General features: G+C 49.4%; 1 protein-coding gene across 1 annotated transcript in view; it reads left to right on the top strand.

The window, feature by feature from the left end:
- Positions 1 to 12,500, top strand: part of vps13b (vacuolar protein sorting 13 homolog B) — a 661,063-nt gene that overhangs the window by 153,068 nt on the left and 495,495 nt on the right. The gene's annotated exons all lie outside the window — the stretch shown is intronic.

Here is a 12,500-nt window from a genome sequence, read left to right as displayed (position 1 = left end):
CCCATGACTTCTGTATGTATCCAGGTAAACAACAACCCACCCCATGACTTCTGTATGTATCCAGGTAAACAACAACACACCCCATGACTTCTGTATGTATCCAGGTAAACAACAACACACCCCATGACTTCTGTATGTATCCAGGTAAACAACAACACACCCCATGACTTCTTTATGTATCCAGGTAAACAACAGCACACCCCATGACTTCTGTATGTATCCAGGTAAACAACAACACACCCCATGACTTCTTTATGTATCCAGGTAAACAACAACACACCCCATGACTTCTGTATGTATCCAGGTAAACAACAACCCACCCCATGACTTCTGTATGTATCCAGGTAAACAACAACACACCCCATGACTTCTTTATGTATCCAGGTAAACAACAACACACCCCATGACTTCTGTATGTATCCAGGTAAACAACAACACACCCCATGACTTCTGTATGTATCCAGGTAAACAACAACACACCCCATGACTTCTGTATGTATCCAGGTAAACAACAACACACCCCATGACTTCTTTATGTATCCAGGTAAACAACAACACACCCCATGACTTCTGTATGTATCCAGGTAAACAACAACACACCCCATGACTTCTGTATGTATCCAGGTAAACAACAACACACCCCATGACTTCTGTATGTATCCAGGTAAACAACAACACACCCCATGACTTCTGTATGTATCCAGGTAAACAACAACACACCCCATGACTTCTTTATGTATCCAGGTAAACAACAACACACCCCATGACTTCTTTATGTATCCAGGTAAACAACAACCCACCCCATGACTTCTGTATGTATCCAGGTAAACAACAACACACCCCATGACTTCTGTATGTATCCAGGTAAACAACAACCCACCCCATGACTTCTTTATGTATCCAGGTAAACAACAACACACCCCATGACTTCTGTATGTATCCAGGTAAACAACAACCCACCCCATGACTTCTTTATGTATCCAGGTAAACAACAGCACACCCCATGACTTCTGTATGTATCCAGGTAAACAACAGCACACCCCATGACTTCTTTATTTAGCCAGGTTTCAAAAGTTTACATTTCCAGCAATGTCCTAATTCTCAGCTGATCACTGTCTTCTTCCGTTGGCCACTGATCAGCTCCACTGGAGCAGTTGGGGTTCAGCGCCTTGCCCAAAGGAGCCTCAATGGTAGTTGTTGAGGGAGGGGAGACCTTGACTCATTTACACTCATGCCTTCTCAGCTGGTCTGGGGATTTGAACCCAGGATTTACCAGATCACATGTCCGCTTCTCCAACCTCTACACACACCACCCCCATATCCCCATTTCTTCTTCAGAAGGTAGGGAAGAGCAGGAATAAGCCTAAGATAATTGTTTACCGTTGGGCTCAAAATAGTATTTTTTTTTTACCATTCCAGTTCTTACCAAGTACCGGTAACTTATCATTACTTGGCTCACTCCCTGTGAACAATAATTGTTCTAATTTATAGTTTTTAATGTTTTTCCATTACCCCAAATTGGCAATTGCATCCTTCTCTCTGGAAATCGGAAATCAGGGCTGTAATTGTTATCCTTTTCTTCAGTAAAATCGATAGTAGACTTGGAGGAATGTTTCCACCTTGTAACGTACTGTAAATGTCACAATTTATTTCCATCCGCACTGGTTGCAGTGTGCCTGCATCATCTGAAACAGGGAAACCATTGATTATGAGACAATTAGTTGGGGAATGGGAATAATCAGGGGTTGTCCGTCTACTAACTGTTTAACTGTTTAAACTGTTTAACTGTTTAAAACTGTTTCATAGTTTTCAGTCAATAGTTATTGTTAACGCTACACTACTTTTGACTGGGAATAGGACAAATATTACTGTGTTACAGCAGATCTTATAAACCATCCGTCAGTGTTCAAGCCCAATCTAGAAGTAGAAGTCGCGTGTGACATATGGTGGCATTGTGTGTGTGTGTGTGTGTGTGTGTGTGTGGGGTGTGTGTTTGTTCGTTCGTTCATAATTACTCAACATGGGATTAGACTCCTTGGGCCCTAGCTTCCCAAAAGCGGTAATTTAGCGTTTGCGCTCGTTTAACGCCCAATGCAAATTGGGGGCGGGCACAAGCGCATGCCTGTTATAATTGTACTGGGCATATGCGGGCCACATGCCAAAGCAGGCATTTCAGTGCTAACATGTGGGGATAGATGGCATTATCCTATCGTCAGCAGCACGCAATTACTTTGCGTTAGAGCTTTGAAAACCACCTCTTAGGCGCAAAAACAGAAATGTCATTACGCACGGACGTTCCACGACAGGACATCAAATTCTGCTGCTAAAATTGGGTAACCAGCAGATTATTCAGCGAGGCAATCAACTATAATTCACTGAGAAACTTTTATCACATCGCAAGGCGATGCCTCATGCCTCAAAGACATCGGTGACTGGATGTCTGCCCACCACCTCAAGCTCAATCTTGGTAAGACAGCGCTACTCTTCCTCCCAGGGAAAGACTGCCCTCTCGCAGATCTCTCCATCAATACCACTTTGCTTCCCTCCCAAACAGCTAAGAACCTTGGGGTGATCCTTGACAACCAGCTGTCTTGCTCGGCCAACATTGCTGCGACAGCACGCTCCTGTAGGTTCTCCCTCCACAACATCCGCAAAATCCGTCCCTTTCTCACGAGGGAAGCGACGCAACTCCTGGTCCAGTCACTTATCATCTCTCACCTGGACTACTGCAACGTGCTCCTGACCGGCCTACCTGCCTCTGACATTCGACCGCTTCAGCTCATTCAGAACGCTGCAGCCCATCTGGTATTCAACCAACCCAAATTCTCTCATGTCACTCCCCTCTTCCGGGACCTTCACTGGCTTCCCATCTCAGCACGCATCAAATTCAAGACACTGGTACTGGCCTACAGGACAGTACAGCAGACAGCTCCTCTGTACTTACAATCTATGGTCAGGTTCCAAACTTCTCACCGCTACCTCCACTCCTCCACCAGTGCAGGACGCCTCGCCCCTCCTTCGCTACGGGGGCTCAAAAGTCACTCATCCCGATCGCGATTCTTCTCGTCCCTGGCACCGCAATGGTGGAAAGAGCTCCCCCCTATGGTCAGGATGGCCGCTTCACTGCCAATCTTTCTGCAAAAACTTAAAACACACCTTTTCAGGCTCCACCTGGCCCCTTCTTTCTCTCAAAAAAAAAAGAAAAACTAAACTTTACCACTATTTCTTCAGAAGTTGTAGCTGTCATAGACTGTGTTGCATATAGTTGTTTGCTCTATTGCTGACAAAATGTGTTATTGTAAGTCGCTTTGGACAATAGCGTCTGCCAAATGACGTAATGTAATGTAAATGTAATGGGTTATGGTAAATTAATTGAGAAAACTTGTACATTGTAGCCTACTTGCAATAGGCTATTCACCTTCACCTGCTATAGCCCGGAGGGTCGTTGGCATCACAGCTGATCTGGCGCAAGCCTTGGCACGAGTCGAGTTTTAATTGAGTCCACTGTAAATCCTCCAATCTTTTCTTTTGTCTCCGCCGTTTACCCGCTGCAAACACGTTTCTATTGTCCCACCCCAGTCAACAAAATAACCCGAATTGCATCAAAACTCAGGTGTTTTATAGGTATATGATGGGATGGTGTTGTTATGAGATAGGGATAATATATACAGTCAATAGGCCTACACCTATCCAAATTACGCATGGGGAGAAGTACAGCATGCCTCATGCAAATTGTATTACATGGACTGCGAGACGGGAATCTGATTGATGTAACGCCCAGGCATTGCCAGGCCACACCTGTGAATAATTCTGGTGGTTAACACCGCCCAAATCCCGTTTGCGCCGTGCATAAATGATTTGGCACGCCTCTAATCTGTGCTTGTCTCCGTTGTTGTGATAAGTTATGCTCCCCCGCAAGTATTGCATCCTCACGAGATTTTGGGGCTGTTTTAACTTAAAAACAGGGAGGTCACGTCTACCCAAACAATTATATCATTTTTAAACAGTTATGTTTCTGTATAAATCATTACAATTATGCTCCCGTGAGGTGGGGATGCTTTTTTTGCTGCTGGGCGGGGGTGCAAAACTCGGCATAACACCTGGACACTAGCGCAAGGCGGACTGTTATCTTGCCTGCGTTAAGGCATGCGCAAACAGTTGCGCAAGCGCTAATAGGGGATATCGCCTGTACGAAGATAGGGCCCCTTGTCTCTTTCTGTGTTCATAATTAGGGAATAATTATGACCACAGCAGCTGAATCACTTGGAAAAAGAAAAATACCCACACAGGAGATTAATGCTTCCTTGAGCGGTTCTTTCTGTGCAGTGTTTCAACCGGGCATGGTCTTTGTCAAGCAACAAGCCGAATCACTTAGCTCATCTGTTCTCTCTTAGACTATTCTATTCCATGTTATTGCAGTCATCATCATGATTGTTTTATGAAAATCTTTTTTTTGTTTCCATAAAGTACATTTAGTGTCCTTTGTTTGTTTAGTTCTCTATAAAATAAAGCTTGTTCCTCAGTACCAGTAAACTGTCAAGAGAGATATATGGAACTGGCTGCAGCTTCAAGTGAATTGACTCTGCTATGAGAAGGTTTACAGTTCTTTCTCATGCCTCAGTCAGCACATCATGTGCCAGACTAGTGTTCGCTCAAAACAAGTCAACCTGATAGCAGCTAGCGAGCTAGTGGCTGCAGACCCCATACCAGGGGCGGCGGTTGATATCCAAAACGTTGGGTCCCCAAATGTGCACATGTGCACGCTGGTTACTTTTGCATACACACACACACACACACTTGCCCTGTGCCCAGTGTGGGGTAGTGGACCTGCAGCCGTGGGCAAATTAACTCTAAAACTGTTTTACGCTTCATGTCGCCTAGGATGCCTTAATGGTCAAATAATAAATGTTGCCCCTTGTTAAAGAAGGGGAGGGGAGGCTGAATTCAATAAAACAGTAGCGTTTCTCATGACGGTAGCATCTGGACAGTCCTCTGGAGGGCCAGGGATTTTCCAACTCATTAGGATCATGTTGTTGGGTATGCCGTCAACATTCTTCCCTAGCCAAGCCAGCCCAGCTACCTTTTTCACCGTTGTGTAGCCGCCAACATTTATGAAACTGGTCTCCCGTGGAGTGAAGTCAAATATTCCTCTCCCTCGCTCTGCTTTTTTGCTCTTGGAACAAGGCTTGAATAGCAACATGGAGAAACATTTGCACATCTGGTCCCTGTGCTGGCAGGTTAGAACAAGAGCAGTGGGGGAAAGAGTTGGGTTTAGAAGGCAAGAGAGTGAAGGGGAAGAGGTGATGTGTTGTGTAAGTATATGTTTAGTGGGGGAAAAAACGCAGCAATAGTTCCTATGATATAACCAACCAAGTGTGTCTAGTGCTGTTGTATCTGCTATTGAAATTGTGGTGACACTCGTAGGCCTTAAGGAAGATGTTAGCTGTCCCAATCCCTATCAATCTTTGGTGGGACAACTTAAGTGTGGAGGAGAAATGGAAAAAGAGGAGAAGAGGTGAGAAGAAAGACAAGGAGGAGGAAAGAGCGGAGAAGAGTGAACTGTGAGTGCGCTAGTGGACCTCTGTCTGCACACCCAATGCAACCTCTGTCTGCACACCCAATGCAACCTTGCTGAATAGTTTTGGTTCCTGTGGCCACTGTGGTCGTGTCCACACTCTAACGTCATGATGGGACCTGGACCGCTGTTTTCTGCTGGCTGCTTGCCGTCCCACTTACTCCAAGCTGTGCTGCACTTCCCTCCACTCTTCTCCTCTCCTCTCCTCTCCACTCTTCTCCTCTCCTCTCCTCTCCTCTCCTCTCCTCTCCTCTCCTCTCCTCTCCTCTCCTCTCCTCTCCTCTCCTCTCCTCTCCTCTCCCCTCTTCTCCTCTTCTCTCCTCTCCTCTCCTCTCCTCTCCACTCCTCCCCTGCTTATATCATCTCCTCTCCTCCCCTGCCTCTCCTCTCCTCCCCTGCCTCTCCTCTCTTCTCCTCCCCTGTCTCTCCTCTCCTCTCTTCTCCTCCCCTGCCTCTCCTCTCCTCCCGTGCCTCTCCTCTCCTCCCCTGCCTCTCCTCTCCTCCCCTGCCTCCCCTCTCCTCCCCTGCCTCTCCTCTCCTCCCCTGCCTCTCTCCTCTCCTGCCCTGCCTCTCCTCTCCTCCCGTGCCTCTCCTCTCCTCCCGTGCCTCTCCTCTCCTCCCCTGCCTCTCCTCTCCTCCCCTGCCTCCCCTCTCCTCCCCTGCCTCTCTCCTCTCCTGCCCTGCCTCTCCTCAGCCACTTTCAGACATGAACTCCGGATCAGGTGAGGGTTGCTTCCCACTGAGCCTGCCCTGGATGATAGGTGAAGTGTACCCTTTCAGACATGAGGCATGTTGCTTTCACACATGAGTAGCACCTCTGCAGAGTTTGTAAAGTAGAGAGGGGGCGGGGGTGGGGGGGAATTTGGGCATGACCAAACAATGGGGAGTTGTGAAAACTACTTGCTAAAAATACATAATGGGCGATAACTGCCTAACGTTCACGCCATACAATCGTTTGCGCATAACGTTAGTAATTAATTAAACAACCCTACAACTCATGCCCAGATGCATCGATTTCCTCGAGTCTCAAGCACTACAAAGAAAACAGGTCTTTGCTACATTCAGTCCTAAAATGCATCAAACCTACTAGAATTATACAGAATACAGGAAGCTAGATGTTTTTACCTTCAAAATAAAATAAATGTTGTATTACTTAGTAACAAAAAATCACAACGGTCGACTCACTACGGGTTAAAATTGACTTTTCGAAGGGAGCAGATATTCTTCCAGTTAATCTCTGTTCTGTATCTTTCGAAACACACACAAAAAAACATTACACGTGCATTTACTTGATTTAATTGCCATTATTGCGAAGGTTATACCCGGAAGTTTTTGTTTTATACTGCCTGACTTGACGCTTCTTGGAATTGAATCTTCACAAACGCTGTGTAAACGTTAAATCAAAGGCATGAACGCAACCACATCCAGATGGCAGATACCCTACCTAGCGATGTCCAATACTGGGAAGCAGGAGACCCTTGTGTCCAAAAATGCTCATTAAATGTGTGTGCTGTGCGAAGCTATGCAGAAATGAAATAAGATCAGAGCCATGAGCCTTTCAATCCAGCAACATGTAGCCTGTTGGCCGACACTTACCTGCAGGTTTGAGCTTCATTTGGAAAAACTGAAACAGCATGATGTGCTGCCTCTCCTCCCCTGCCTCTCCTCTCCTCTCCTGCCTCTCCTCCCCTGCCTCTCCTCTCCTGCCCTGCCTCTCCTCTCCTGCCTCTCCTCTCCTGCCTCTCCTCCCCTGCCTCTCCTCTCCTGCCTCTCCTCTCCTCCCCTGCCTCTCCTCTCCTCCCCTGCCTCTCCTCTCCTGCCCTGCCTCTCCTCTCCTGCCTCTCCTCTCCTGCCTCTCCTCCCCTGCCTCTCCTCTCCTGCCTCTCCTCTCCTCCCCTGCCTCTCCTCTCCTGCCTCTCCTCCCCTGCCTCTCCTCTCTCCTGCCTCTCCTCTCCTCCCCTGCCTCTCCTCCCCTGCCTCTCCTCTCCTCCCCCGCCTCTCCTCTCCTCCCCCGCCTTTCCTCTCCTCCCCCGCCTCTCCTCTCCTGCCCTGCCTCTCCTCTCCTCCCCTGCCTGTCCTCTCCTGCCCTGCCTCTCCTCCCCTGCCTCTCATATCCTCTCCTGACTCTCCTCCCCTGCCTCTCCTCTCCTGCCTCTCCTCCCCTGCCTCTCATCCCCTGCCTCTCCTCCCCTGCCTCTCCTCTCCTGCCCTGCCTCTCCTCTCCTGCCTCTCCTCTCCTGCCTCTCCTCTCCTCTTCTGCCTCTCCTCCCCTGCCTCTCATCCCCTGCCTCTCCTCCCCTGCCTCTCCTCTCCTGCCTCTCCTCTCCTCCCCTGCCTCTCCTCTCCTGCCTCTCCTCCCCTGCCTCTCCTCTCCTCCCCCGCCTCTCCTCTCCTCCCCTGCCTTTCCTCTCCTCCCCCGCCTCTCCTCTCCTGCCCTGCCTCTCCTCTCCTCCCCTGCCTGTCCTCTCCTGCCCTGCCTCTCCTGCCCTGCCTCTCCTCCCCTGCCTCTCATCTCCTCTCCTGACTCTCCTCCCCTGCCTCTCCTCTCCTGCCTCTCCTCCCCTGCCTCTCATCCCCTGCCTCTCCTCCCCTGCCTCTCCTCTCCTGCCCTGCCTCTCCTCTCCTGCCTCTCCTCTCCTGCCTCTCCTCTCCTCTTCTGCCTCTCCTCCCCTGCCTCTCATCCCCTGCCTCTCCTCCCCTGCCTCTCCTCTCCTGCCTCTCCTCTCCTCTCCTGACTCTCCTCCCCTGCCTCTCCTCTCCTGCCCTGCCTCTCCTCTCCTGCCTCTCCTCCCCTGCCTCTCATCCCCTGCCTCTCCTCTCCTCTCCTCCCCTGCCTCTCCTCTCATCCCCTGCCTCTCCTCCCCTGCCTCTCCTCTCCTGCCTCTCCTCTCCTCTCCTGACTCTCCTCCCCTGCCTCTCCTGCCCTGCCTCTCCTCTCCTGCCTCTCCTCCCCTGCCTCTCATCCCCTGCCTCTCCTCTCCTCCCCTGCCTCTCCTCTCCTGCCCTGCCTCTCCTCCCCTGCCTCTCCTCTCCTCCCCTGCCTCTCCTCTCCCCTGCCTCTCCTCCCCTGCCTCTCCTCTCCCCTGCCTCTCCTCCCCTGCCTCTCCTCTCCTCCCCTGCCTCTCCTCTCCCCTGCCTCTCCTGCCCTGCCTCTCCTCCCTCTCCTCCCCTGCCTCTCCTGCCTGCCTCTCCTCCCTCTCCTCCCCTGCCTCTCCTCCTCCCCTGCCTCCCCTGCCCTGCCTCTCCTCTCCCCTGCCTCTCCTGCCCTGCCTCTCCTCCCTCTCCTCCCCTGCCTCTCCTGCCCTGCCTCTCCTCCCTCTCCTCCCCTGCCTCTCCTCCTCCCCTGCCTCTCCTGCCTGCCTCTCCTCTCCCCTGCCTCTCCTCCCCTGCCTCTCCTCCTCCCCTGCCTCTCCTCTCCTCCCCTGCCTCTCCTGCCCTGCCTCTCCTCCCCTGCCTCTCCTCTCCCCTGCCTCTCCTCCCCTGCCTCTCCTCTCCTCCCCTGCCTCTCCTGCCCTGCCTCTCCTCTCCCCTGCCTCTCCTGCCCTGCCCTGCCTCTCCTCTCCTCCCCTGCCTCTCCTTTCCTGCCCTGCCTCTCCTCCTCCCCTGCCTCTCCTCTCCTCCCCTGCCTCTCCTGCACTGCCCTGCCTCTCCTCTCCTCCCCTGCCTCTCCTGCCCTGCCTCTCCTGCCCTGCCTCTCCTCCCCTACCTCTCCTCTCCTACCCTGCCTCTCCTCACCTCTCCTGCCCTGCATCTTCTCCTCTCTCCTCTCCCTGCCTCTCTTCTCCTCTCTCCTCTCCCTGCCTCTCTCTCCTCTCTTCTCCTGCCTCTCGACTCCTCTGGGTTCCCGCTCGGCTAAGGCAGCCAAGAAGCCCTTACTGTAGTAACTCCTGATGAAAAGCCCACTAAAGTCAGTGCTCTTTATTTTACAGTCTTTAAAGCCATTGAATGTTAAATGTGGGGACTATATTGGAGTAAATGTTTAACTGCTAACATGGAGCCACTTTTCTGGCCCTCTGTGCGGTAAAAGTGTCTGCCATCTTAGCAGTGGCCGCGTTGTTTCCCCTAGTGTGACTTACTGGCTGACTGGCTGCAACTGTTTCTGGTAATAGCTGTGGGTCTGGGAGAACATTCAGATCTGGCTCCAGAAGTTAGTTCTGTGTTGGTTCCTGTGTCACCAACCAGTCCCATCAGGCCTTTGCCAGGATGGAGCTGACTGACACACACGCTGAGGCCGACGGTTCAACATGGCAAACAAAAGCTGTTTGAACATGTGCTTTTTTTCATTCCTCTAGTCACTCCTCCCTCCTCTCTCTGCGTTTGATGTGTGGCGTTTTGTCAATAGTAGAAGGTGTTTCATATGGAGCCTAGCTGATACACAGATGCTCAGTGTGCTTTGCGGGGAGCCACTTGGGTACCAGATTTTATTCTCTCTCCAAAGGAAATTCCACAATTCAGCAGGGGAGAAACTCTACAAGGCTTCAGTTTTAATCTCAAGGTACTGACAGACTGTTCAATGTTCTTCTAAATAAAATAAAAGTCAATTGGAACTAATCTGGAAAGTTTCTCTCTCCGCTTTCATTGGTGGACTCGGATAAAAGTCAAGCGACTTCAAGTCATTGCAGCTGACTGGAACACAGCCGTTAGGACTTGTAAGAGCTCAGTGGCAGCTACAACCCAAACCCAGCGAGAAGCACCAAAGATGTAGCCTATGTTTGGTCTGCAAGCCCGCGGAACATTGAGTCAAATCAAAAAACAAACCGTAAAATCTAATTTTCCCCCGAGAATCAGATGTTGTCAGTCACTGCCTGTTGCGTGATGACTTGGTTTGTCACACAACTGTCTGCAGCCTTGCATTGGTTTCCAGTTGTGCTGTAGTTAGCTTGGCTTGGACATGAGCAGAGTTTTCTGTGGTGACACATTATTCCAAGTCACCCCCCTTCTCAGAGGAGCTCACACTAGTGTTGTATTTTATTGGTGAGTTCTGCAGAAAACACTATGTCATACTTTATGTGTCTGGTTGTCTAGTGAAAATGGATAGGTGGTCTATAGGGGTGTGTGTGTGTGTGTGTGTGTGTGTGTGTGTGTGTGTGTGTGTGTGTGTGTGTGTGTGTGTGTGTGTGTGTGTGTGTGTGTGTGTGTGTGTGTGTGTGTGTGTGTGTGTGTGTCTGCCCGCCCCCTGGCCCATAGCCCTGTCAGCTGCCCAGCGAGGGTTACAACAACTCTACATGCCTCTTTCTTCAGCATTCCCTCACTCACCCTCCATACTGCTGTTTTTCTGTAACATAGTCTGCTATTTGTTTTTCTTTCTTTTTTCTTTCTTTCTTTCTTTCTTTCTTTCTTTCTTTCTTTCTTTCTTTCTTTCTTTCTTTCTTTCTTTCTTTCTTTCTTTCTTTCTATCCATATCTCCCAGCCCTACTTTATCCTCTTTTCTTTTCTTATCTTTCTCCTTTGTCCCTGTATGTTGCTCCATTCGTTCTTGCACATCCTCATCTTTCTCCAGTCTTGTGTGTGTGTTTTTCTTTCTCTCCCTGCCGTGTTGCCGCCTCTCTTGTCCTCTCTGGATCTACCTGCAGGATACTTTGCTGGTTGGCAGTAGCGACCATAGTAGCAGTAGCAGTAGCATAGTAGCAGTAGCGACCATAGTAGCAGTAGCAGTAGCATAGTAGCATAGTAGCAGTAGCAGTAGCATAGTAGCAGTAGTAATAGTAGTAGCATAGTTAGTAGCAGTAGCAGTAGTAGTAATAGTAGTAGAAACGAGCCAGTCATTTCTGCCTACTACTGCTCCTAGCGACTGCTAAGCTCAGATCCAGCGACACACTGATCACAGCCTCCTCCCACACACTGCCTGAGTCTGCGTGCCATTTTGTTTGTATGTGTGCACTGCAGAGCATGTGTGTGTGTACATAAGAGTGTAGGGGGATCTGAATCTCACACAATTATGGACAACAACAAAAAGCGGATTATGGACTGCTAAAATGATCTTAATGCCAGTTAAATGGATGTTGACAGAGAACAATTATTTAAAAAAAAAGATGACCCAGCCCTAGTTTCTACATTCTGGTGAGCATGCAGACATGTCCTCCCATGGTCATCTTCTTCCCTTTGATGATAGCTTTATTGGATTTTGATTCATTCAGTCGTGTCCCCAGTAGACCTGAAGACTATTTCCACAGTCTTTTAATTTGAACAGATGTATTTATAACTCAGTGCACAGTGATGTTTCACAAAGCGCTCTTAAAACCGCTCTTGAACCTGCAGATGGTACAACTCTGGCTGGAGGAGAGTGATGTGGTCGTTTCTTCTCCTTGTGTGCTTTAAAGTTGCCCTCAGACAGGCAGAAGATGGTTAGATAGGAGTGAATTAGTGTGTGGGAATATGAGTATTGTCGGCATGTACAGTATACAGTGTGTAGTGCATGTATGTTTCTCTCAATATGTGGTTGTAATTTGTTTGCTAGTGTCTAAACATGAGTGTTTGTCTATTGTGTGTGTGTGTGTGTGTGTGTGTGTGTGTGTGTCCCTGTATGCATGCTTGTGATATGTGTGTGTCTGTATTTTGTGCGTTTCCGCTCGTTGATCAAACAGAAATTAGCCATCTGGTCATGGCCTCGCATCCGTGACATGGCAGTAAAGCCTCCAGACGACAGAGAGCGGCCGGGATCCTCCAGATTTACAGTAGAGGAACTGCAGACAACTCATTATAAAAGATGAATGATTTGGCCCGTCCATTCCTTTTATACACAGCCAGCGGTGGAAATGCTTCATAGCCTGTTCCCTTTTTTTTTCTTTCTCAGTAATTCGCCTGAAGGGGAGTTGTAGCTCTGCAACATCTGACTCCAAGATCATTGATATTATTCACCACAAAGACTTCTCAATGAACTGAAATGGTCTTGAGGAAGAATGTTCTGGCTTACTGGTAACTGTCA

Source organism: Poromitra crassiceps (assembly GCF_964638095.1).
Source record: "Poromitra crassiceps genome assembly, chromosome: 1".
In the NCBI taxonomy this organism is placed as follows: Eukaryota; Metazoa; Chordata; class Actinopteri; order Beryciformes; family Melamphaidae; genus Poromitra; species Poromitra crassiceps.
The sequence above is the reverse complement of the archived record's forward strand: the minus strand, read 5'-3'. Positions and strand labels throughout refer to the sequence as shown.